Raw genomic sequence first — 21,569 nt, 5'->3', positions numbered from 1 at the left:
CTGTTGTTAGCTTCTCCCAATCTTAATCATCAAACTCTCTACTTATACCCTCAAGGTTTGCCTTCCTGAAATCTAATAGCCTTACTCTACTATCCTGAACTCCAACCCTTAAGTCTTTTTTTTGTATACCTTGTTGAGGATCGTATGAGAGCTAACACACAACGCACAGCAAGGGGAACACGAGACAAGAGGGGTGAGAGAGGGAAGGACAAAACAGTGGGGAAGAGAGACATTAGGAGATCTGTGGAAGGGAGAGGGATGGGGCAGGGAGCATAGGGAATACAAGATGGACAGGAAGGAAAGCAGGGAATTTGAAGGAAGTGCGTTTGGGGTGGATTAACGGGGGTAGAAAAGATCGAGGATTTGGATAGGGGATGATAAGAGGTGGTGCTGAACAGCTGTTTTGAAGGCCTGAAGGGAAGAATGGGATTGAATAGAGTGTGGGAGTTTATTCCAAAGGCGGGGAAACAGAGGAATAAAAGAGTGAAGGTGAGCAGTGATTCGTGATTTCGGTAATTTTACCAGAAGGGAGTTGTTGGCGGACCTTGAGCGCCCTGCGGAAATATAGTGGGGACAAATCGCAGACAGAGCAGGGGGGTGCGAGACCGGAGAGGAGACGGTAGAAGACAGAAAGACCACCGACCTGCCTGCAGTGAGAGAGCCCAAAGACTCAGCCTCACTGCGGGAGATACCAATGATCCGAAATGCCTTGGTTTCCACAGCGTGAAGCCGAGAAAGGTGAGAGGCGGGAGCACCAGCCCATGAGGGGAGAGCAGTACTCCATCAGGCTGTGGATGAAAGCTTTGTATGTGGTGAGGAGCTCAGGTGGGCCGAGAAAGGACTTTGCACGACAGAGGATTCCAGAGAGAGCGACTGACTTTGGAGGCCTGGTTGGAAATGTGGCCTTCCCAGGAAAGATCATGGTAGATAGTGAGACCCAGAAGCTTGAATGAAAGGACTTCTTCCAGAGGATTGTTGAGAAAGTGGATGGGGGAGGGGGGGGGTTCAAACGGTCCTTTCCGAGAGACATCGTGACAGTGTGAGAATTGCACATAGAATGTTATGGTCACTTGCTCCTAAATGCTCCCCGACCTCCACCTCCTCCACCATATTGGGATCATTAGTTTAAAGGAGGTCGAACACTGCACTCCCCCTCATGGGCTTATCTACAAACTGGGTTAAAAAGCAATCCTGAATTAAAACAAGGAAATCCTCATCTGCTCTGCCCTTTCCCTGTTTTTGGACCAAATCAATCTCTGGCAAGTTAGAATCCCCCATAATCAATACTTTTTCCCTTACCACATGCCCTTTTGAATTTTTCATGCACTCCTCCTTCCTCCTCACCCAGAGCCCTATAAAAGCATCCTACCAGTATCTTACAGTTTTTACAATCTCTAACCTCCACCCACACATATATGAAGTCCTTCCTTAATGTCACCCCTTTCTCTTGATGCAATGCTGTCTTTTACCGAGATTGCCACTACTCCTAATCACACCAATACACCTTGTAGTCTTCCAATCCTGTCATCCAGTTATGCTCCTCCTTAAACCATGTCTCACTCATTACAACTATATCGTACTTCTCGCCATCTACTTTGGCTTCAAGCTCTTCTATCTTATTTCAACTCTTGGCATTGATATGGAATATGTTTAACTTTTCACTTCCTCAAATTATATTTTATAATCCTCAAACTAATCACAATTACATCATCAGTTCCTTTCTTTATAACTTCCCCACCCTCCACTAACCTAAAAAAACCCCTGAATTCCTTCAATTCCCACTGCAAACCTTGCTGCCCCCATTCTATTTATTGTAATATTCCGTTAACCACACCTGCATATGTGGGACTGGCGCTCGGCCAATTGTGCCACCGTGGGCCGAGCCTCACCAAGGGTGATTGGCGGGTGTTCTCCCACCCCTCTTAGCCCTTCCATGCCCCACACATAAGCAAGCATTGTGGCTGTATCTACTTAACAGAATCCTTTCAAGCTGTTAAAAAGGCAAGTAATTATGGACCTTTCCACAGAGTTTAAAATAATTTTAAGCTCAGCTGTCTGAACAGACTTGCAACTCATGGACACAGAGGTTCCACAAGTGTTGGATGTGAAATCCCCCCCTCACTCTTCAGCACTTTATTAAACTTTTTTGTTGAGGATTTGTGTTGTATTAAACATATGGAGTGTCCTTGGCATCCCTACATAAGTCTAAAGACTTCCTGATTACTGGATTAATGGCAATGGCACTTGGTAAAGCGAACACCTCTGCCAGGCTGAACGGTTTACATTTTATATCATTGTATCCCCCGATAGGCTGGATAGACCTGAACCAAAATCTCATGGCTGATCATCACCTACCCAACTCATCCACCTAATGTCACAACTATCAGACATCGTTTTACTTTGTGTGGTCTCATTACTCACTTGAGATTAATAAAATAATAAAATAAAACCTTCACCAAAATCGAATCAATTCTTCATCACACACCCAAACTCTTCACCAAATTTCGTCTGAAAACAATCTCCACCCACCTTAGGTTACAGAAGTGATGAACATGTTCAATTTGAAAGAAATAACTTTCAGAAGCTGCATTGTCCACAGATGTGGATTCATCCACAAATTTAACGTTGGAGGTTGTGGCAGTTTTTGAATTTATCAAAACAGCCCCTGCTGACTTGGAACTTGGCAGTAGCTGAGCTGATGCCTTTTACCATCACAGTTTTGAATCATGTGCTTGTAAATATGCATCACAGGTCCACGAATTAAGCCATGCATGGTGACATTTTACTGTACTCACAATAGTCGAAAATGCAACAGGATGAGACCGGGTGTACCCGGAGCCCACTTCGGGGATGAACGGAGTGTGGATAACGAGACTGCTTTGTCCACGAGACTGCTTTGTCCACGAGACGTGGTTCCTTGCTGGGGTGAAGACAAATGCTTCAGGACCAGGAAAGGCTCCGTTCAGTCTTCGAAACTCACAAGTGGAGATGACAACCGGTGGTGGCAACATGCATGCAAATTTTGAGACCTGTGAATGATGTTCCACATTTTGAAACCCACATACGGAGATTTCAGGAATTCCGAAAAAAGAAAACACAACTTTATCATCGTCTATAAACCACATGAAGAGACCACTGCAACTCAACTTTTCAGCATTTGCAGGGGTAAACAGAGCAGAACTTGAATTGGCCAATTTGAAGGACAAGGACATGTGGATTTATAAATTCAGAGGATTGGTGGCCAAAAAAAAAAATATATTTTTTTTATAAGTTAAATTAAATCAACCCCAGCACTTCAACACAAATGGAACAAAATGTATGATCTTTGGGAAATAAATAAATAAAAATTTAAATAATTAAAAACAGAAAATTGTGTTTGAAGTTTGGAATTCTATAGACACTGACAGCAACGTATGGCATTTCATCCACCTTCAGATCTATGAACACTCATGCAAGCAAATGTTTTCAAGCATAAACCTCCTAAAAAGGAAACAGAAGCCAACTGAACAATCATGCAAGTTTACCATCATGAAAACCACAGCACACTGTCTCCAACGCAACAGAAAAACTAGAACGGGCACTCGGTAGAGCGCATACCTTCGCCGCCGCAACTTTTTTTCTGGGCACATTTGAAAAACGTCATTTTAAAACGTCCATGACGTCACAACCGTCAGTCCGATTGACGTCAAATTTGGTGTGTAACCTCCTTGAAGGCAGTCCAACAAAATGGAATGATAAACACTGAAAAATTAAAAAGTTTAAAAATGACGTCATCTTTTGACGCACTTCCGGGACGTCACGTCCAATCGGGGACTACCATTCTGAAAGCTCGTAGTTCACTGAACGTTTTAACGTTGGTTTCATGTCAATAGCTCTATTAGATCTGAAGCTATGCCTACAAGTATATTTTGACCTTGACCTTGACCTTGATGACAGTTAATTGGCAAAACCTGTACATCAATAAACAGATATTTTGGTACTGATCCTAATGCCTGGATTTGGGAGAGTTTGCTTTATAAATTATATAGATATTTGAATGTAAAATATCGGGACATTTTAGCCACAATTGAAAAACGTCATGTTCAAACGTCAATGACGTCATAACGGTCAGTCCGATCGAAGCCAAATTTGGTGTGTGACGTCCTTAAGGTAAGTCCTACAAAACGGTATGATCAAAACTGATGAGATTGAAAATTGAAAATTTACGTCATCTTGTGACGTCATTTAGACGCACTTCAAATGACGTTACGTCAAATCCGACACTACATATCCGAAAGGTATCTCGTCATGGAACAATATGGCGGTGGTTGCATGTCGATAGCTGTATTATGAAGGAAGTTATGCTCAAAAGAGTGTTTTTGACCTTTTCATGACCTTGACCTTTGACCCGATCGCTCCCAAAATCTAATCAAATCGTCCTTGGATACTCACGAATCATCCTACCAAATTTCATGTAATTCGGTTTTATACTTTCTGAGTTATGCAAATAACAAACAAACACACATATTCACAAATAAATAAATACACAGCGACCAAAACATAACCTTTCGCAGAATGCGAAGGTAACAACACACTGTCTCACAGTAAAATATTGGTGTTTTTCATATATATATATATATATATATATATATTTCTGTTAACGTCTGCGTGTCATTTGACGCATCTCCTCCAAAACTGCCGGACGGATTGTCGCCACTTTCGGCATGCGGGTGCTCTGTGGTCTAATGAACAGCATGGGCTATGTGAGATCGTGCCAAACGGAGGGGTTTGGGAATTTTGGGCGATTTTCTAATTTTTTACATTCATTTGCATGGCGACGTGTGACGTCACCGCTAAGAGGTGTAATGCCACTCCGAGAAAACAGCATCTGCAATGTAAAACCCTGTTCTGCACATGCTGATTACCTCAGAAGGTGAATTTGACATTAAAAAAAATGTAACAAGAAACATTGTATTTAAAGTAAAGATTTATTTTAAAAAAAGATATTATTTCTTAACGTCTGCGCGTAATTTGACGTTTCTCATCCGAAACCGCTGGCAGGAATGTGCTCATTTTCCATATACTGGGGTTTCTTAATGTGACGAAGACGATGCATTAAATTTCTAAGCTGGAATTGGACAACGTGGCTTCAACAACATTTTCAACCCATCGACGGCCGCATTTATTCCCGTTCGGTCGCCATCGCAGAGCTGCTGTCCGGTAAGTGCTGCCATCTATCCAAAAAATATGAACTCGAGTAAGGGAGTACTCATTGCATCAAACACTGAACATAAACACAACTGATAATAGTATAGCTCAGAACATCAGCAATGGTTGTCATGTTTTAAAAATCAGCGTGGAAAGAGGGGAATGATGAGCACCAGAGCTCTGCCAACATGATGTACCCTGATTGGCTCTTTCCCGGACTGAACATGCCCCCTTAGACTGTCAATTTGTGTCTGAAATCCAACGTACATATTAAAAACACCCGAAAATAAGTTGCAATAGGCCTACGTCCAGATAACATCAAAGGCTATAATCTGAAGGGAGGGGAAACCAGGGAACGGGTATGAGGTCATCCCTTCATTGCCCGGATTCTCTTATTTTCTTTGTTCTTCGAAAGCGCGGTGTCCGACAATAGATTCTGTACCTTGAATGTGTGCGCGTGTTCACTGTTCAAATTGAAGAGGTGTTCGATTGTCGGATGCACCCAAACAACTGCCGTTCATTAGATTGTGAATATCAACCGCCATCGTTACATGCGTTGTGTCTTGCGTGTGTGATCTTCAAATTAAAGCGTCCAAGCGGTGTTCGATCGTCGGATGTGCACCAAAAAGTGCCGTTCATTGAAATTTGTATTCTGATTCTCGGTCACCCTCCACTGCTCCTGTTCAGTCTCGGGCTTGGCCTATATCATGTTAAACTTACCCCATCAGACGCCAACCTTCCAATCACACTGCAGAGGATGCAATTTCCAGTCAGACTCGCATACTCGATGACCATAAACAAATCCCAGGGCCAAACAATTGACAAACTCGGAATATACCTCCCAGCCCCTGTTCTCCCATGGCCAACTACATGTTGCATTTTCATGTGCAAGAGGTTACTCCTATATATAACCATCAAAGTGGACAATAAATCCTCACATGGACTATTCAGCAACAAGACACTCACCCAAAATGTCATCTACAGGGAGGTCCTTTAGAAAACCAAGGACAGGTAACCATAGTGCATCACATCCCTAATGACACTCTCCCCAGCTTCCCATAACATCAACTATTATGCCTCATCCACCTTTTGCCACCAATTCAACTCCGTGCGGAGTACGGGTGTATAAACACACACACACACACACACACACACACACACACACACACACACACACACACACACACACACACACACACGCGAGGTCAGTCTAAAAAAAGTAACAGGACTGACCACAGAAATTTTATTCTAAAAAAAATATTGAAATCACAGCTTCTCCCCTTCAAAATAGTTTCCCTCCAGTCTTACACACTTGTCCATCCTCTTCTTCCACACTTCGATGGACCCCGGAAAGGCTTCTTCTGGAATCCTCCAGAGCCCTGTCGTTATGGCACTTTTGATGGCCTCCACATCAGGAAATCTGGTCCCCTTGATCACCCCCTTGAGCCTGGGGAATAGGAAAAATCACAAGGGGCCAAACCTGGCGAATACGGGGGTTGCTCCAGAGTTGGCCTGTTCCTCTACGCCAGAAACTGTCGGATGCTCAGGGCACTGTGAGCAGGGGTGTTGTCATGGTGGAGCACCCAGGTGTTGTTCTCCACAGATCCCTCCTCTTGTCCCGGACTGATCTCATGAGGTGCCAGAGGATCTCCTTGTACACATATTGATTCACTGTCTGACCCTGTGGTAGAAACTCAAAGTGGACAATGCCCTTGATGTCAAAAAACACTTGACATTCGACTTTGACATCCTTGCTTTCTTTGGTCTTGGTGATTCTGGATTTTTCCACTGACGACTCTGCCGTTTGGTCTCAGGATCGTATTCGAATATCCACGATTCATCACCAGCAATGACTCTCCCGAGCAGGTCTGGAGCATCCTTGAGGTGCTCGATAATATCTTGACAGAGTGACTCTTTGCTGTTTCTGGTTCTCGGACAACAGCTTGGGGACCATCTTTGCACACACCTTGCGCACTTCAAGATTTTCAGTGATGATGCTCCAGACGGTGTCCTTGTCGATGGCAAGTTCCTCAGCAATCATCCGCACCGCGAGTCGACGATCTGCGCGCACCATCTGCTTTACACGCTCGATGTTGTCCGCCGTTCTGCTCGCTGAAGGTCTTGCAGACCATGGATAGTCTTCATTCTCCTCCCATCCCTCTTTGAACCTCTTGTGCCATTCAAATGCACGTGTACGTGACCGTTTCTTCCCCGTAGACTTGCTGCAGCATTGCAAAGGATTCGGAAGGTGTTTTGCCAAGCTTGGCAAGAAACTTCAGATTGGCTCTTTGCTCAAGACTCGTAGCGCAACGACTCAGACTAGACGTGTAAAGCGCGACCTGTATTGGAAAAAAAAAAAATCACACAATCAGCGCAGTCAACTACCAATCATATATATTGTTGTGGGCCGGTGGCGAGAACGACCGCGAGGTGGAGGAGGTTACGCCGTTTCCCACCAGACTCGCCGGAATTGTAGGCCGTCGCTCTGGATAATTACGTGAGCTGGCAGGTCGCTGAACCGACCGTGGACACCAATATCTCAACCGCGTAGCATAGGGTCTGTGTCTAAAACCAATTTACATAATTAACTACGCGATTTCGACTACTGGGTAAACCACGCCCTCGGCATGTCTTGCTCCAACCAGATCACTCTACCGACTGCGATAGAGTTCCAACTATCGACTACCAGCTCCGGTTCGGGTGCAGCCGAGCGGAAACTGCCAAAGCCATGCCGGCTATGATGGACTGATTAACGGGGATGAAACCCCGCTTACACTCAGACCCGAACCATGCTGGACCAATGCAAGAGAGGACAGAAACGGACTGGGAACATTTCTAATAAATTTTATTTACAGTAAAAGACAAAGGCAAGACTTAACGCAAATATGCAAGCAAGGAATATTTACAATGATCCAAAAACACTTATTCAGTTTTACTTACCAGATGGGTCCACACGCAGACACAAACACACAAATGAAAAGAAACCCAGAGTTGTTTATTGAACCCTCGCAACCGAGGAGAGACAAGCTGGGGGTCAGAGTTTGGATGGGTACCTGGCCGTCAGAGAAAGGGGGTACTCCGTGCTGCGGCACCAGACAATGGTCGCTGGTTTGGTCCCCAGTCGCACGTGTGGGACTCGAGGTTCGTGGCGGAGCTCGGGTGGTGAATGGCCAGGGTCCACGGAGGGGGGTCGGGGTCGCTCTGCCCTTCCCTGTGGAGGGCCAGCAGACGTGTTCGCCGCCTCGATGACCCTCTGCTCAACCCTCGTGACAGCAAAAACCAACTAAGAACTCATAACAGCCCCTCGTAACCACTGCTCGTAACCACTCAAGAACTCCAGCGCAACTCCTAAAACACGACACCCTCGCAACCCCACCCATCATTTTTATAGATCCCCCTCGATAGGGGAGGGGCTTTGGTGAAGCCAACGTCACTGTTCAACCCGATTGGATGGGGCTTCCATGGGTCCGCCCTTTCTTGGCGGGGTTTCGGCCATACCGGAAAAACCCGTTCACTCCACTGCAGACTCGCTAAAAAGGACCCACCGCCAGATTGAATTGGGACGCTGGAGGAAGCGGCAAGGAACGGCTGCAAGACCCTGCCTTGGCAAGTCAGAGTGTTTGTGGACAGCGGGTGGGTAGTGGGTCGTGATGGGGAATGGAATGGTGGTTGGTCGTTCGTTGGATGTAAAGATTTAATAACTAACTAAAAAGAAGTCACAACGTACGTTTTTGATTCTCCCATTAGACAAAAGGAAGGGAATCTGACTGCACATGTACTTAACGGGATAACTGACTTTTGGGACCTGTATGTTGAATGCAAATGGTTTCCAGATCCGTAACAATATACATATATATTGCTGGATTGTTGCGAAAGACTGACGCAACCCGTTCATTCAAGTTGTGTCAGTGCAGCACACAGCAGGCTCAGTCCCATTAATTTTTAGACGGACCACGTATATATACACGAGGTGTGTTCAAAAAGTCTCCAACCTTAATTTTTCGTGCGTAAACAAATGAAGCTGGGGAGGGGTGGTTTGGTGCACGTATGGAGGCGATCCTAATTTGTATGTGTGAATATTTTCCCACCTGCAGAAGCTGTCAGTCGCCGACAGACCGCCGATGAGTGAGGAAGTGCAAGTGAGCACTGTTGGATTTTCGTTTTTGACAAAATGACGGATCACTGTGGTCCCATCGCCAGTGATCACTGTGTTGAAGAAGTTGGGATCGCTGTTCACAGTCTCCAGCATGTCCTGTGCGATCTCCAAACAGAGTTGCTTCTGCTCGATCGTTAGCAGCTTTGGCACGAACTTCGCTAAGATTCTCCTGAGCCAAAATCCTCAGTCACAATGGAATGAAGGGATCCAATGCTGACGCCCGCCTCGTCTGCAAGTTCTCTGATCGTGATTCGACGATCCTGCATCAGCAGGGTCCTCACTTGGTCAATGACGATCTCATTTCGGGATGTTGAGGGCCTACCAGAACGTGCTTCACTTTCCACTGATGTGCAACCATCTTTGAAGCGGTTGTACCACTCTTTTATCTGTGTGGTGCCCATTGCTTCGTTCCCGAAGGCCTGTTGAATCTTGCGGATAGTTTCCACTTGGGAATCGCCAAGCTTTACACAAAATTTGATGCAGTAGCGTTGTTCAAGTTTTTCCGTCATTTTGTCAAAAACGAAAATCCGACGGCGCTCACTTACACTTCCTCACTCATCGGCGGTCTGTCGGCGACTGACAGCTTCTGCAGGTGGAAAAATATTCACGCATACGGATTAGGATCGCCTCCATACGTGCACCAAACCACGCCTCCCTAGCTTCATTTGTTTACGCATGAAAAATTAAGGTTGGATACTTTTTGACCACACCTCGTATGTATATAAATCAACGTTGAATGTGCTCATCTGAGAATCTGTTTCAACCTGACATTCACAAGATGACACCATGTTTTTTTTTGTATACATTGTCGAGGCGCGTATGAGAGCTAACACACAACACACCTCAAGGGGGGCATGAGACAGGAGGGGAGGGAGTGGGAAGGACAAAATAGTGGGGAAAAAAAAAGAGACATTTGGAGATCTGTGGAAAGGAGAGGGATGGGACGGGGAACATGGGGAATAGAAGATGGACATTACAGGGACTTTCAGGAAGGAAAGCAGGGAATTTGAAGGAGGTGGGCTTGGGTGGCTTATCGGGGGTCGAAAAGATCGAGGATTTGGATGGGGGATAAGAGGTGGTGGTGAACAGCTGTTTTGAAGGCCTGGTGGGAATGAATAGAGTGAGGGAGTTTATTCCAAAGGCAGGAAAAAAAAAAAGAGGAATGAAAGAGTGAAGGTGAGCATTGATTCGTGATTTTGGTAGTTTTACCAGAAGGGGGTTGTTGTTAACCATAATCCGCAACATCATACAAGAGTGCCATGATGGTAAAGGCTCAAACTGGAGGGGCAGGAGTGCCAGGGATTTTGAGCACACCACAAAACAGCAGAAGCAATTGCATCGACTTTTTATTTCATGAGCAATCGAGAATGTCATACCACAAAACACAACATTCAAAAGGAAAGATTTTCCAGAAAAAGACAAGGGGAATGAGGGGGGAAGAAAGAATAATACACCCCCACCACACCCCCATATTGTCAGTCTCTTGAAAAGCACTTCAAACAACTTGACAGAAATAATTCCAGATTACGAAGGATGGACAGCTGAAGCCAGATTCTCATTCAATCACCGCGATAATGTTTGATGTTGATCATGATCCAGCTGCTGGGTATCAGAAGCACGGCAAAGAAAGCACCAAAACCCACAACAGATTCCTGCCACAAACAAGGGAGATAAACACAAGAGGAAGGAAAAGGGAAACCAGGGAGTCACAAACAAGAAACCAGTGAATCACAACCAACAATGGGGTGTGGAGTGGGTGAAGGAGAAGGGGGTTGGTGAAGGAGAAGGGGGGTGGTTGGTAAGAAGAAGGGGGGGGTCGGTAAGAAGAAGGGGGGTCGGTAAGAAGAAGGGGGGTCGGTAAGAAGAAGGGAGGGGGGTCGGTAAGAAGAAGGGGGGGGGGTCGGTAAGAAGAAGGGGGAGGGGGGTCGGTAAGAAGAAGGGGGAGGGGGTCGGTAAGAAGAAGGGGGAGGGGGGTCGGTAAGAAGAAGGGGGAGGGGGTCGGTAAGAAGAAGGGGGAGGGGGGTCGGTAAGAAGAAGGGGGAGGGGTCGGTAAGAAGAAGGGGGAGGGGGTCGGTAAGAAGAAGGGGGAGGGGTCGGTAAGAAGAAGGGGGAGGGGGTCGGTAAGAAGAAGGGGGAGGGGGTCGGTAAGAAGAAGGGGGAGGGGGTCGGTAAGAAGAAGGGGGAGGGGTGGGTTAGGGGGAGGGGGAGGGGTGGGTTAGGGGGAGGGGAGGGGTTAGAAGAAGGGGGTGGGTTAGAAGAAGGGGCGGTTGGTAAGAAGAAGGGGCGGCTGGTAAGAAGAAGGGGCGGCTGGTAAGAAGAAGGGGCGGTTGGTAAGAAGAAGGGGCGGTTGGTAAGAAGAAGGGGCGGTTGGTAAGAAGAAGGGGCGGTTGGTAAGAAGAAGGGGCGGTTGGTAAGAAGAAGGGGCGGGTGGTAAGAAGAAGCGGTTGGTAAGAAGAAGGGGCGGTTGGTAAGAAGAAGGGGCGGTTGGTAAGAAGGGGGCGGTTGGTAAGAAGGGGGCGGTTGGTAAGAAGGGGGGCGGTGGGTAAGAAGGGGGCGGTGGGTAAGAAGAAAGGGGGCGGTGGGTAAGAAGAAAGGGGCGGTGGGTAAGAAGAAAGGGGGCGGTGGGTAAGAAGAAAGGGGGCGGTGGGTAAGAAGAAGGGGGCGGTGGGTAAGAAGAAGGGGGCGGTGGGTAAGAAGAAGGGAGGGGGTGGGTGGGTAAGAAGAAGGGGGAGGGGTGGGTAAGAAGAAGGGGGGGTGGGTCGGTAAGAAGAAGGGGGGTGGGTGGGTAAGAAGAGGGGGGTGGGTGGGTAAGAAGAAGGGGGGTGGGTGGGTAAGAAGAAGGGGGTGGGTGGGTAAGAAGAAAGGGGGTGGGTGGGTTAGAAGAAAGGGGGTGGGTGGGTTAGAAGAAGGGGGTGGGTTAGAAGAAGGGGGTGGGTTAGAAGAAAGGGGGTGGGTTAGAAGAAGGGGGTGGGTTAGAAGAAGGGGTGGGTTAGAAGAAAGGGGGTGGGTTAGAAGAGGGGGGTGGGTTAGAAGAAAGGGGGTGGGTTAGAAGAAAGGGGGTGGGTTAGAAGAAAGGGGGTGGGTTAGAAGAAAGGGGGTGGGTTAGAAGAAAGGGGGTGGGTTAGAAGAAGGGGGTGGGTTAGAAGAAAGGGGGTGGGTTAGAAGAAAGGGGGTGGGTTAGAAGAAAGGGGGTGGGTTAGAAGAAAGGGGGGTGGGTTAGAAGAAAGGGGGTGGGTTAGAAGAAAGGGGGTGGGTTAGAAGAAAGGGGGTGGGTTAGAAGAAAGGGGGTGGGTTAGAAGAAAGGGGGTGGGTTAGAAGAAAGGGGGTGGGTTAGAAGAAGGGGGTGGCTTGGAAGAAGGGGGTGGCTTGGAAGAAGGGGGTGGCTTGGAAGAAGGGGGTGGCTTGGAAGAAGGGGGTGGCTTGGAAGAAGGGGGTGGCTTGGAAGAAGGGGGTGGCTTGGAAGAAGGGGGTGGCTTGGAAGAAGGGGGGTGGCTTGGAAGAAGGGGGTGGCTTGGAAGAAGGGGGTGGCTTGGAAGAAGGGGGTGGCTTGGAAGAAGGGGGTGGCTTGGAAGAAGGGGGTGGCTTGGAAGAAGGGGGGTGGCTTGGAAGAAGGGGGTGGCTTGGAAGAAGGGGGGTGGCTTGGAAGAAGGGGGGTGGCTTGGAAGAAGGGGGTGGCTTGGAAGTAGGGGGTGGCTTGGAAGTAGGGGGGTGGCTTGGAAGAAGGGGGTGGCTTGGAAGAAGGGGGGTGGCTTGGAAGAAGGGGGTGGCTTGGAAGAAGGGGGTGGCTTGGAAGAAGGGGGGTGGCTTGGAAGAAGGGGTGGCTTGGAAGAAGGGGGTGGCTTGGAAGAAGGGGGTGGCTTGGAAGAAGGGGGGTGGCTTGGAAGAAGGGGGTGGCTTGGAAGAAGGGGGGTGGCTTGGAAGAAGGGGGGTGGCTTGGAAGAAGGGGTGGCTTGGAAGAAGGGGGTGGCTTGGAAGAAGGGGGTGGCTTGGAAGAAGGGGGTGGCTTGGAAGAAGGGGGGTGGCTTGGAAGAAGGGGGTGGCTTGGAAGAAGGGGGTGGCTTGGAAGAAGGGGGGTGGCTTGGAAGAAGGGGGTGGCTTGGAAGAAGGGGGGTGGCTTGGAAGAAGGGGGTGGCTTGGAAGAAGGGGGTGGCTTGGAAGAAGGGGGTGGCTTGGAAGAAGGGGGTGGCTTGGAAGAAGGGTGGCTTGGAAGAAGGGGTGGCTTGGAAGAAGGGGGGTGGCTTGGAAGAAGGGGGTGGCTTGGAAGAAGGGGGGTGGCTTGGAAGAAGGGGGGTGGCTTGGAAGAAGGGGGGTGGCTTGGAAGAAAGGGGGTGGCTTGGAAGAAGGGGGTGGCTTGGAAGAAGGGGGTGGCTTGGAAGAAGGGGGTGGCTTGGAAGAAGGGGGTGGCTTGGAAGAAGGGGGTGGCTTGGAAGAAGGGGGGTGGCTTGGAAGAAGGTGGCTTGGAAGAAGGGGGGTGGCTTGGAAGAAGGGGGTGGCTTGGAAGAAGGGGGTGGCTTGGAAGAAGGGGGGTGGCTTGGAAGAAGGGGGTGGCTTGGAAGAAGGGTGTGGCTTGGAAGAAGGGGTGGCTTGGAAGAAGGGGGTGGCTTGGAAGAAGGGGGGTGGCTTGGAAGAAGGGGGTGGCTTGGAAGAAGGGGGTGGCTTGGAAGAAGGGGGTGGCTTGGAAGAAGGGGGTGGCTTGGAAGAAGGGGGGTGGCTTGGAAGAAGGGGGTGGCTTGGAAGAAGGGGGTGGCTTGGAAGAAGGGGGTGGCTTGGAAGAAGGGGGTGGCTTGGAAGAAGGGGGTGGCTTGGAAGAAGGGGGTGGCTTGGAAGAAGGGGGTGGCTTGGAAGAAGGGGGTGGCTTGGAAGAAGGGTGGCTTGGAAGAAGGGGGGTGGCTTGGAAGAAGGGGGGTGGCTTGGAAGAAGGGGGGTGGCTTGGAAGAAGGGGGTGGCTTGGAAGAAGGGGGGTGGCTTGGAAGAAGGGGTGGCTTGGAAGAAGGGGGGTGGCTTGGAAGAAGGGGGTGGCTTGGAAGAAGGGGGTGGCTTGGAAGAAGGGGGTGGCTTGGAAGAAGGGGGTGGCTTGGAAGAAGGGGGTGGCTTGGAAGAAGGGGGTGGCTTGGAAGAAGGGGGTGGCTGGTAAGAAGAAGGGGCGGCTGGTAAGAAAGAAGGGGCGGCTGGTAAGAAGAAGGGCGGCTGGTAAGAAGAAGGGGCGGCTGGTAAGAAGAAGGGGCGGCTGGTAAGAAGAAGGGGCGGTTGGTAAGAAGAAGGGCGGTTGGTAAGAAGAAGGGCGGTTGGTAAGAAGAAGGGGCGGTTGGTAAGAAGAAGGGGCGGTTGGTAAGAAGAAGGGGCGGTTGGTAAGAAGAAGGGCGGTTGGTAAGAGAAGAAGGGGCGGTTGGTAAGAAGGGGGTGGGTGGGTAAGAATAAGGGGGTGGGTGGGTAAGAATAAGGGGGGTGGGTGGGTAAGAATAAGGGGGTGGGTGGGTAAGAATAAGGGGGTGGGTGGGTAAGAAGAAGGGGGTGGGTGGGTAAGAAGAAGGGGGTGGGTGGGTAAGAAGAAGGGGGTGGGTGGGTAAGAAGAAGGGGGTGGGTGGGTAAGAAGAAGGGGGGTGGGTGGGTAAGAAGAAGGGGGGTGGGTGGGTAAGAAGAAGGGGGGGTGGGTGGGTAAGAAGAAGGGGTGGGTGGGTAAGAAGAAGGGGTGGGTGGGTAAGAAGAAGGGGGGTGGGTGGGTAAGAAGAAGGGGGGTGGGTGGGTAAGAAGAAGGGGGTGGGTGGGTAAGAAGAAGGGGGTGGGTGGGTAAGAAGAAGGGGGGTGGGTGGGTAAGAAGAAGGGGGTGGGTGGGTAAGAAGAAGGGGGGTGGGTGGGTAAGAAGAAGGGGGTGGGTGGGTAAGAAGAAGGGGTGGGTGGGTAAGAAGAAGGGGGTGGGTGGGTAAGAAGAAGGGGGGTGGGTGGGTAAGAAGAAGGGGGGTGGGTGGGTAAGAAGAAGGGGGTGGGTGGGTAAGAAGAAGGGGGGTGGGTGGGTAAGAAGAAGGGGTGGGTGGGTAAGAAGAAGGGGGTGGGTGGGTAAGAAGAAGGGGGGTGGGTGGGTAAGAAGAAGGGGGTGGGTGGGTAAGAAGAAGGGGGGTGGGTGGGTAAGAAGAAGGGGGTGGGTGGGTAAGAAGAAGGGGGTGGGTGGGTAAGAAGAAGGGGGTGGGTGGGTAAGAAGAAGGGGGTGGGTGGGTAAGAAGAAGGGGGGTGGGTGGGTAAAGAAGAAGGGGTGGGTGGGTAAGAAGAAGGGGGTGGGTGGGTAAGAAGAAGGGGTGGGTGGGTAAGAAGAAGGGGGGTGGGTGGGTAAGAAGAAGGGGGTGGGTGGGTAAGAAGAAGGGGGTGGGTGGGTAAGAAGAAGGGGGTGGGTGGGTAAGAAGAAGGGGGGTGGGTGGGTAAGAAGAAGGGGGTGGGTGGGTAAGAAGAAGGGGGTGGGTGGGTAAGAAGAAGGGGGTGGGTGGGTAAGAAGAAGGGGGGTGGGTGGGTAAGAAGAAGGGGGTGGGTGGGTAAGAAGAAGGGGGGTGGGTGGGTAAGAAGAAGGGGGGTGGGTGGGTAAGAAGAAGGGGGTGGGTGGGTAAGAAGAAGGGGGTGGGTGGGTAAGAAGAAGGGGGGTGGGTGGGTAAGAAGAAGGGGGGTGGGTGGGTAAGAAGAAGGGGGTGGGTGGGTAAGAAGAAGGGGGTGGGTGCGTTAGAAGAAGGGGGGTGGGTTAGAAGAAGGGGGTGGGTTAGAAGAAGGGGGGTGGGTTAGAAGAAAGGGGGGGTTAGAAGAAGGGGGGTGGGTTAGAAGAAGGGGGTGGGTTAGAAGAAGGGGGGTGGGTTAGAAGAAGGGGGGTGGGTTAGAAGAAGAAGGGGTGGGTTAGAAGAAGGGGGGTGGGTTAGAAGAAGGGGGTGGGTTAGAAGAAAGGGGGTGGGTTAGAAGAAGGGGGTGGGTTAGAAGAAAGGGGGTGGGTTAGAAGAAGGGGGTGGGTTAGAAGAAGGGGGGTGGGTTAGAAGAAAGGGGGTGGGTTAGAAGAAGGGGGTGGGTTAGAAGAAGGGGTGGGTTAGAAGAAGGGGGGTGGGTTAGAAGAAGGGGGGTGGGTTAGAAGAAAGGGGGTGGGTTAGAAGAAAGGGGGTGGGTTAGAAGAAGGGGGTGGGTTAGAAGAAGGGGGTGGGTTAGAAGAAAGGGGGTGGGTTAGAAGAAAGGGGGTGGGTTAGAAGAAAGGGGGTGGGTTAGAAGAAGGGGGTGGGTTAGAAGAAGGGGGGTGGGTTAGAAGAAGGGGGTGGGTTAGAAGAAAGGGGGTGGGTTAGAAGAAGGGGGTGGGTTAGAAGAAGGGGGGTGGGTTAGAAGAAGGGGGTGGGTTAGAAGAAAGGGGGTGGGTTAGAAGAAGGGGGTGGGTTAGAAGAAGGGGGGTGGGTTAGAAGAAGGGGGTGGGTTAGAAGAAGGGGGTGGGTTAGAAGAAGGGGGTGGGTTAGAAGAAGGGGGGTGGGTTAGAAGAAGGGGGTGGGTTAGAAGAAGGGGGTGGGTTAGAAGAAGGGGGGTGGGTTAGAAGAAGGGGGTGGGTTAGAAGAAGGGGGTGGGTTAGAAGAAGGGGGTGGGTTAGAAGAAGGGGGGTGGGTTAGAAGAAGGGGGTGGGTTAGAAGAAAGGGGGTGGGTGGGTAAGAAGTGGGGGGGGTGGGTTAAGAAGAAGAAGGGGGTGGGTGGGTAAGAAGAAGGGGGTGGGTGGGTAAGAAGAAGGGGGTGGGTGGGTAAGAAGAAGGGGGTGGGTGGGTAAGAAGAAGGGGGGGTTGGTAAGAAGAAGGGGGGTTGGTAAGAAGAAGGGGGGGTTGGTAAGAAGAAGGGGGGGTTGGTAAGAAGAAGGGGGTGGGTGGGTAAGAAGAAGGGGGGGGGGTTGGTAAGAAGAAGGGGGTGGGTGGGTAAGAAGAAGGGGGTGGGTGGGTAAGAAGAAGGGGGTGGGTGGGTAAGAAGAAGGGGGTGGGTTGGTAAGAAGAAGGGGGTGGGTTGGTAAGAAGAAGGGGGGTTGGTAAGAAGAAGGGGGGTTGGTAAGAAGAAGGGGGTGGGTTGGTAAGAAGAAGGGGGGTTGGTAAGAAGAAGGGGGTGGGTTGGTAAGAAGAAGGGGGTGGGTTGGTAAGAAGAAGGGGGTGGGTTGGTAAGAAGAAGGGGGTGGGTTGGTAAGAAGAAGGGGGGGTTGGTAAGAAGAAGGGGGTTGGTAAGAAGAAGGGGGGTTGGTAAGAAGAAGGGGGTGGGTTGGTAAGAAGAAGGGGGGTGGGTTGGTAAGAAGAAGGGGGGTTGGTAAGAAGAAGGGGGTGGGTTGGTAAGAAGAAGGGGTGGGTTGGTAAGAAGAAGGGGGTGGGTTGGTAAGAAGAAGGGGGTGGGTTGGTAAGAAGAAGGGGGGTTGGTAAGAAGAAGGGGGTGGGTTGGTAAGAAGAAGGGGGTGGGTTGGTAAGAAGAAGGGGGTGGGTTGGTAAGAAGAAGGGGGTGGGTTGGTAAGAAGAAGGGGGTGGGTTGGTAAGAAGAAGGGGGTGGGTTGGTAAGAAGAAGGGGGTGGGTTGGTAAGAAGAAGGGGGTGGGTTGGTAAGAAGAAGGGGGTTGGTAAGAAGAAGGGGGGTTGGTAAGAAGAAGGGGGGTGGGTTGGTAAGAAGAAGGGGGTGGGTTGGTAAGAAGAAGGGGGGTTGGTAAGAAGAAGGGGGTGGGTTGGTAAGAAGAAGGGGGGTTGGTAAGAAGAAGGGGGTTGGTAAGAAGAAGGGGGGTTGGTAAGAAGAAGGGGGGTTGGTAAGAAGAAGGGGGTGGGTTGGTAAGAAGAAGGGGGGGTTGGTAAGAAGAAGGGGTTGGTAAGAAGAAGGGGGTTGGTAAGAAGAAGGGGAGGGGGTTGGTAAGAAGAAGGGGAGGGGGTTGGTAAGAAGAAGGGGAGGGGGTTGGTAAGAAGAAGGGGAGGGGGTTGGTAAGAAGAAGGAGGGGGTTGGTAAGAAGAAGGGGAGGGGGGTTGGTAAGAAGAAGGAGGTGGGTTGGTAAGAAGAAGGGGAGGGGGGTTGGTAAGAAGAAGGGGAGGGGGTTGGTAAGAAGAAGGGGAGGGGGTTGGTAAGAAGAAGGGGAGGGGGTGGGTAAGAATAAGGGGAGGGGGTAGGTGGGTAAGAATAAGGGGAGTGGGGGTAGGTGGGTAAGAATAAGGGGAGGGGGTAGGTGGGTAAGAATAAGGGGGTGGGTGGGTAAGAATAAGGGGGTGGGTGGGTAAGAATAAGGGGGTGGGTGGGTAAGAATAAGGGGTGGGGTGGGTAAGAAGAAGGGGGTGGGTGGGTAAGAAGAAGGGGGGTGGGTGGGTAAGAAGAAGGGGGTGGGTGGGTGGTAAGAAGAAGGGGGTGGGGTGGGTGGGTAAGAAGAAGGGGGTGGGTGGGTGGGTAAGAAGAAGGGGGGTGGTTGGGTGGGTAAGAAGAAGGGGGTGGGTGGGTGGGTAAGAAGAAGGGGGTGGGTGGGTGGGTAAGAAGAAGGGGGTGGGTGGGTGGGTAAGAAGAAGGGGGGTGGGTGGGTGGGTAAGAAGAAGGGGGTGGGTGGGTGGGTAAGAAGAAGGGGGGTGGGTTGGTAAGAAGAAGGGGTGGGTTGGTAAGAAGAAGGGGGTGGGTGGGTGGGTAAGAAGAAGGGGGTGGGTGGGTGGGTAAGAAGAAGGGGGTGGGTTGGTAAGAAGAAGGGGGTGGGTTGGTAAGAAGAAGGGGTGGTAAGAAGAAGTGGGTTGGTAAGAAGAAGTGGGTTGGTAAGAAGAAGGGGTGGGTTGGTAAGAAGAAGGGGGTGGGTGGGTAAGAAGAAGGGGGGTGGGTGGGTAAGAAGAAGGGGGTGGGTGGGTAAGAAGAAGAAGGGGGTGGGTTGGTAAGAAGAAGGGGGTGGGTTGGTAAGAAGAAGGGGGTGGGTTGGTAAGAAGAAGGGGGTGGGTTGGTAAGAAGAAGGGGGGTGGGTGGGTAAGAAGAAGGGGGTGGGTGGGTAAGAAGAAGGGGGTGGGTGGGTAAGAAGAAGGGGGTGGGGTGGGTAAGAAGAAGGGGGTGGGGTGGGTAAGAAGAAGGGGGGTGGGTGGGTAAGAAGAAGGGGGTGGGTGGGTAAGAAGAAGGGGGTGGGTGGGTAAGAAGAAGGGGGTGGGTGGGTAAGAAGAAGGGGGTGGGTGGGTAAGAAGAAGGGGGTGGGTGGGTAAGAAGAAGGGGGTGGGGTGGGTAAGAATAAGGGGGTGGGTGGGTAAGAATAAGGGGTGGGTGGGTAAGAAGAAGGGGGTGGGGTGGGTAAGAAGAAGGGGGTGGGGTGGGTAAGAATAAGGGGGTGGGTGGGTAAGAAGAAGGGGGTGGGTGGGTAAGAAGAAGGGGGGTGGGGTGGGTAAGAATAAGGGGGGTGGGTGGGTAAGAAGAGAGCAATATATATTACTGTGCATTTATAAAACCATATAAACAATGATAATAATGATAAACATCCCTCCACATAAGTTGAAGCTCAGACTGGTTATAATGATTATTAGTCTATGAAAATGACGTCACTATATCAATGTGTGAGGTATTATGGAAAAAGGAAAGAAAAACAATTTCCTCAGAAACTCTTTTCGATTCGCAAAGAAATTAAAGTTTAACGGAATTTCCAAAACAAAACAGCTTTTCCAGACTATCGGTTGTGGTTGTGGTTGTGGTTGTGAATCTACAGCCATGAACCAACCGAACCAACTGAACCCTCCAACTCGCCCATGGCCGTGAAGCGCCGCGACCTTGACAGGCTCACCAATGGAGTAACGTCGTTGTTGGGCGGCCTTGGAGACTGATGCAAAGCACGGGAAGTACGGGGCACGGCATTCAGAACCCCTTTCCGTGCCGCAGTTCGGAGGAACGAGAACATTCTCGGAAGAACTCGATGAGTAGAGAAGGTACTGACTACTGACCGTCGGTATGAAAGAGAGCTCCGGTTCACTTCCTTGCTTTCTTCACTTCGCTAATACGAGCCCTCTGATTGGCTACACGTCTTTAGTGAACTATATTTCTATTGGTTGCGATCTTGACCAATGTTTCGACCCTAATTAATTCTCTCATCCTTTCTTCTTATTTTTCACTCGTTCATTTTTTTACTCAGTACTTACCCAAACTATCAATATTACGGATACAATGTTGTGAACAAATGTGATAGATAATGATCTAATTTCGACATTCGTTTGCATGGGGACGTGTGACGTCACCGCTGAGGCGTGATGACGTCACCGCTGAGGAGTGATGACGTCACCGCCGAGAGGCGTGATGACGTCACCGCTGAGAGGGGTAATGACGTCATGTATTAGTGTCAAGATCATCATGTGAAACTGAACAGATGTGGGGACTGTGCTCCAAACGACTCGATGAACCTGTTCAACATCCTCACAACTTGTGTTTGGATGGCCTGCCCCCTTCCTCTGCAGGATGCTTCCTTCCATCAACGTTTTTGTGCTACTCATGAATCCTTTTTCTTGAGGCGGCTGCCTTCCAGAAGTCGTCCTGCATCTTCGTTGAATCCGTGTCGCCGATTTGGTCTTTTATAAACCAAGCAACACACCTGTGCTATTTCTTGTGGGGATGCCGTGTGCAGTTAATGACGTCACGTTTCACAAGAAGCACTTGGAAATGACAAAAAAAAACTGGAGTAATTCGACTGTGCACAGTCGACGGGTATGCCTCCGCTCTCCCGCACAAACACTTGAGTATTGACATATTTGACCCTTGACCTTTATCATATCTGACCCAAAATCTATTCAGTTAATTGCCCTGTCTTACTTTCCCTTTGTACCAAGTTCGATGAAATTCTGTCCAATATTTCTTGAGTTAGGGCATAAACAGTAAAATTTCAGAGTTTGACCTTGACCTTAATCACATCTGGCCCAAAATCTAATCACTTAATTTCCCTGTCTTACTTTACCCTTTTACCAAGTTTGATGAAATTCTACAATTTGCTTCTTGAGTTATCGAGTAAACAAAAATCCAGACGGACGAACGGACGGACAGACAACCCAGAAACATTGGTGCGGAGGCATAAAAATCAATAAAACTCTGAAAAATGTTCTTTCACAAGAAACTCACCCCACTATTGTATCCCATTTAATTATTTATTTCGGTTTGAATTTGGAACAGTAACTTGTGGACTGTGATTGGCATTGCGCATGTTAGGACCCCCGAACTGTTCAAGGCAAATAACATCCCATTACAGCCATTGCTGCACGTTTTGTGGTGAACAAGCATTGTCTGTTACCTTA

The 21,569-nt window shown here is 50.2% G+C and overlaps 1 long non-coding RNA gene across 1 annotated transcript; it reads right to left on the bottom strand.

Moving 5' to 3' along the window:
* Positions 1-10,671: 10,671 nt before the first annotated feature.
* LOC147023875 (uncharacterized) lies at positions 10,672-20,498 on the bottom strand. Its single transcript, XR_015060410.1, has 2 exons — positions 20,078-20,498; positions 10,672-10,995 (listed from the first exon to the last, which is right to left on the bottom strand). It is a non-coding gene; the product is annotated as an uncharacterized LOC147023875 (long non-coding RNA).
* Positions 20,499-21,569: the final 1,071 nt, after the last annotated feature.

This window comes from Eptatretus burgeri, chromosome 7 (assembly GCF_056783735.1).
Source record: "Eptatretus burgeri isolate ZD-2024b chromosome 7, Ebu_testis_v1, whole genome shotgun sequence".
Taxonomy (NCBI): Eukaryota; Metazoa; Chordata; class Myxini; order Myxiniformes; family Myxinidae; genus Eptatretus; species Eptatretus burgeri.
Note: the sequence above shows the minus strand (reverse complement) of the source record. Positions and strands in the feature narration are given on the sequence as shown.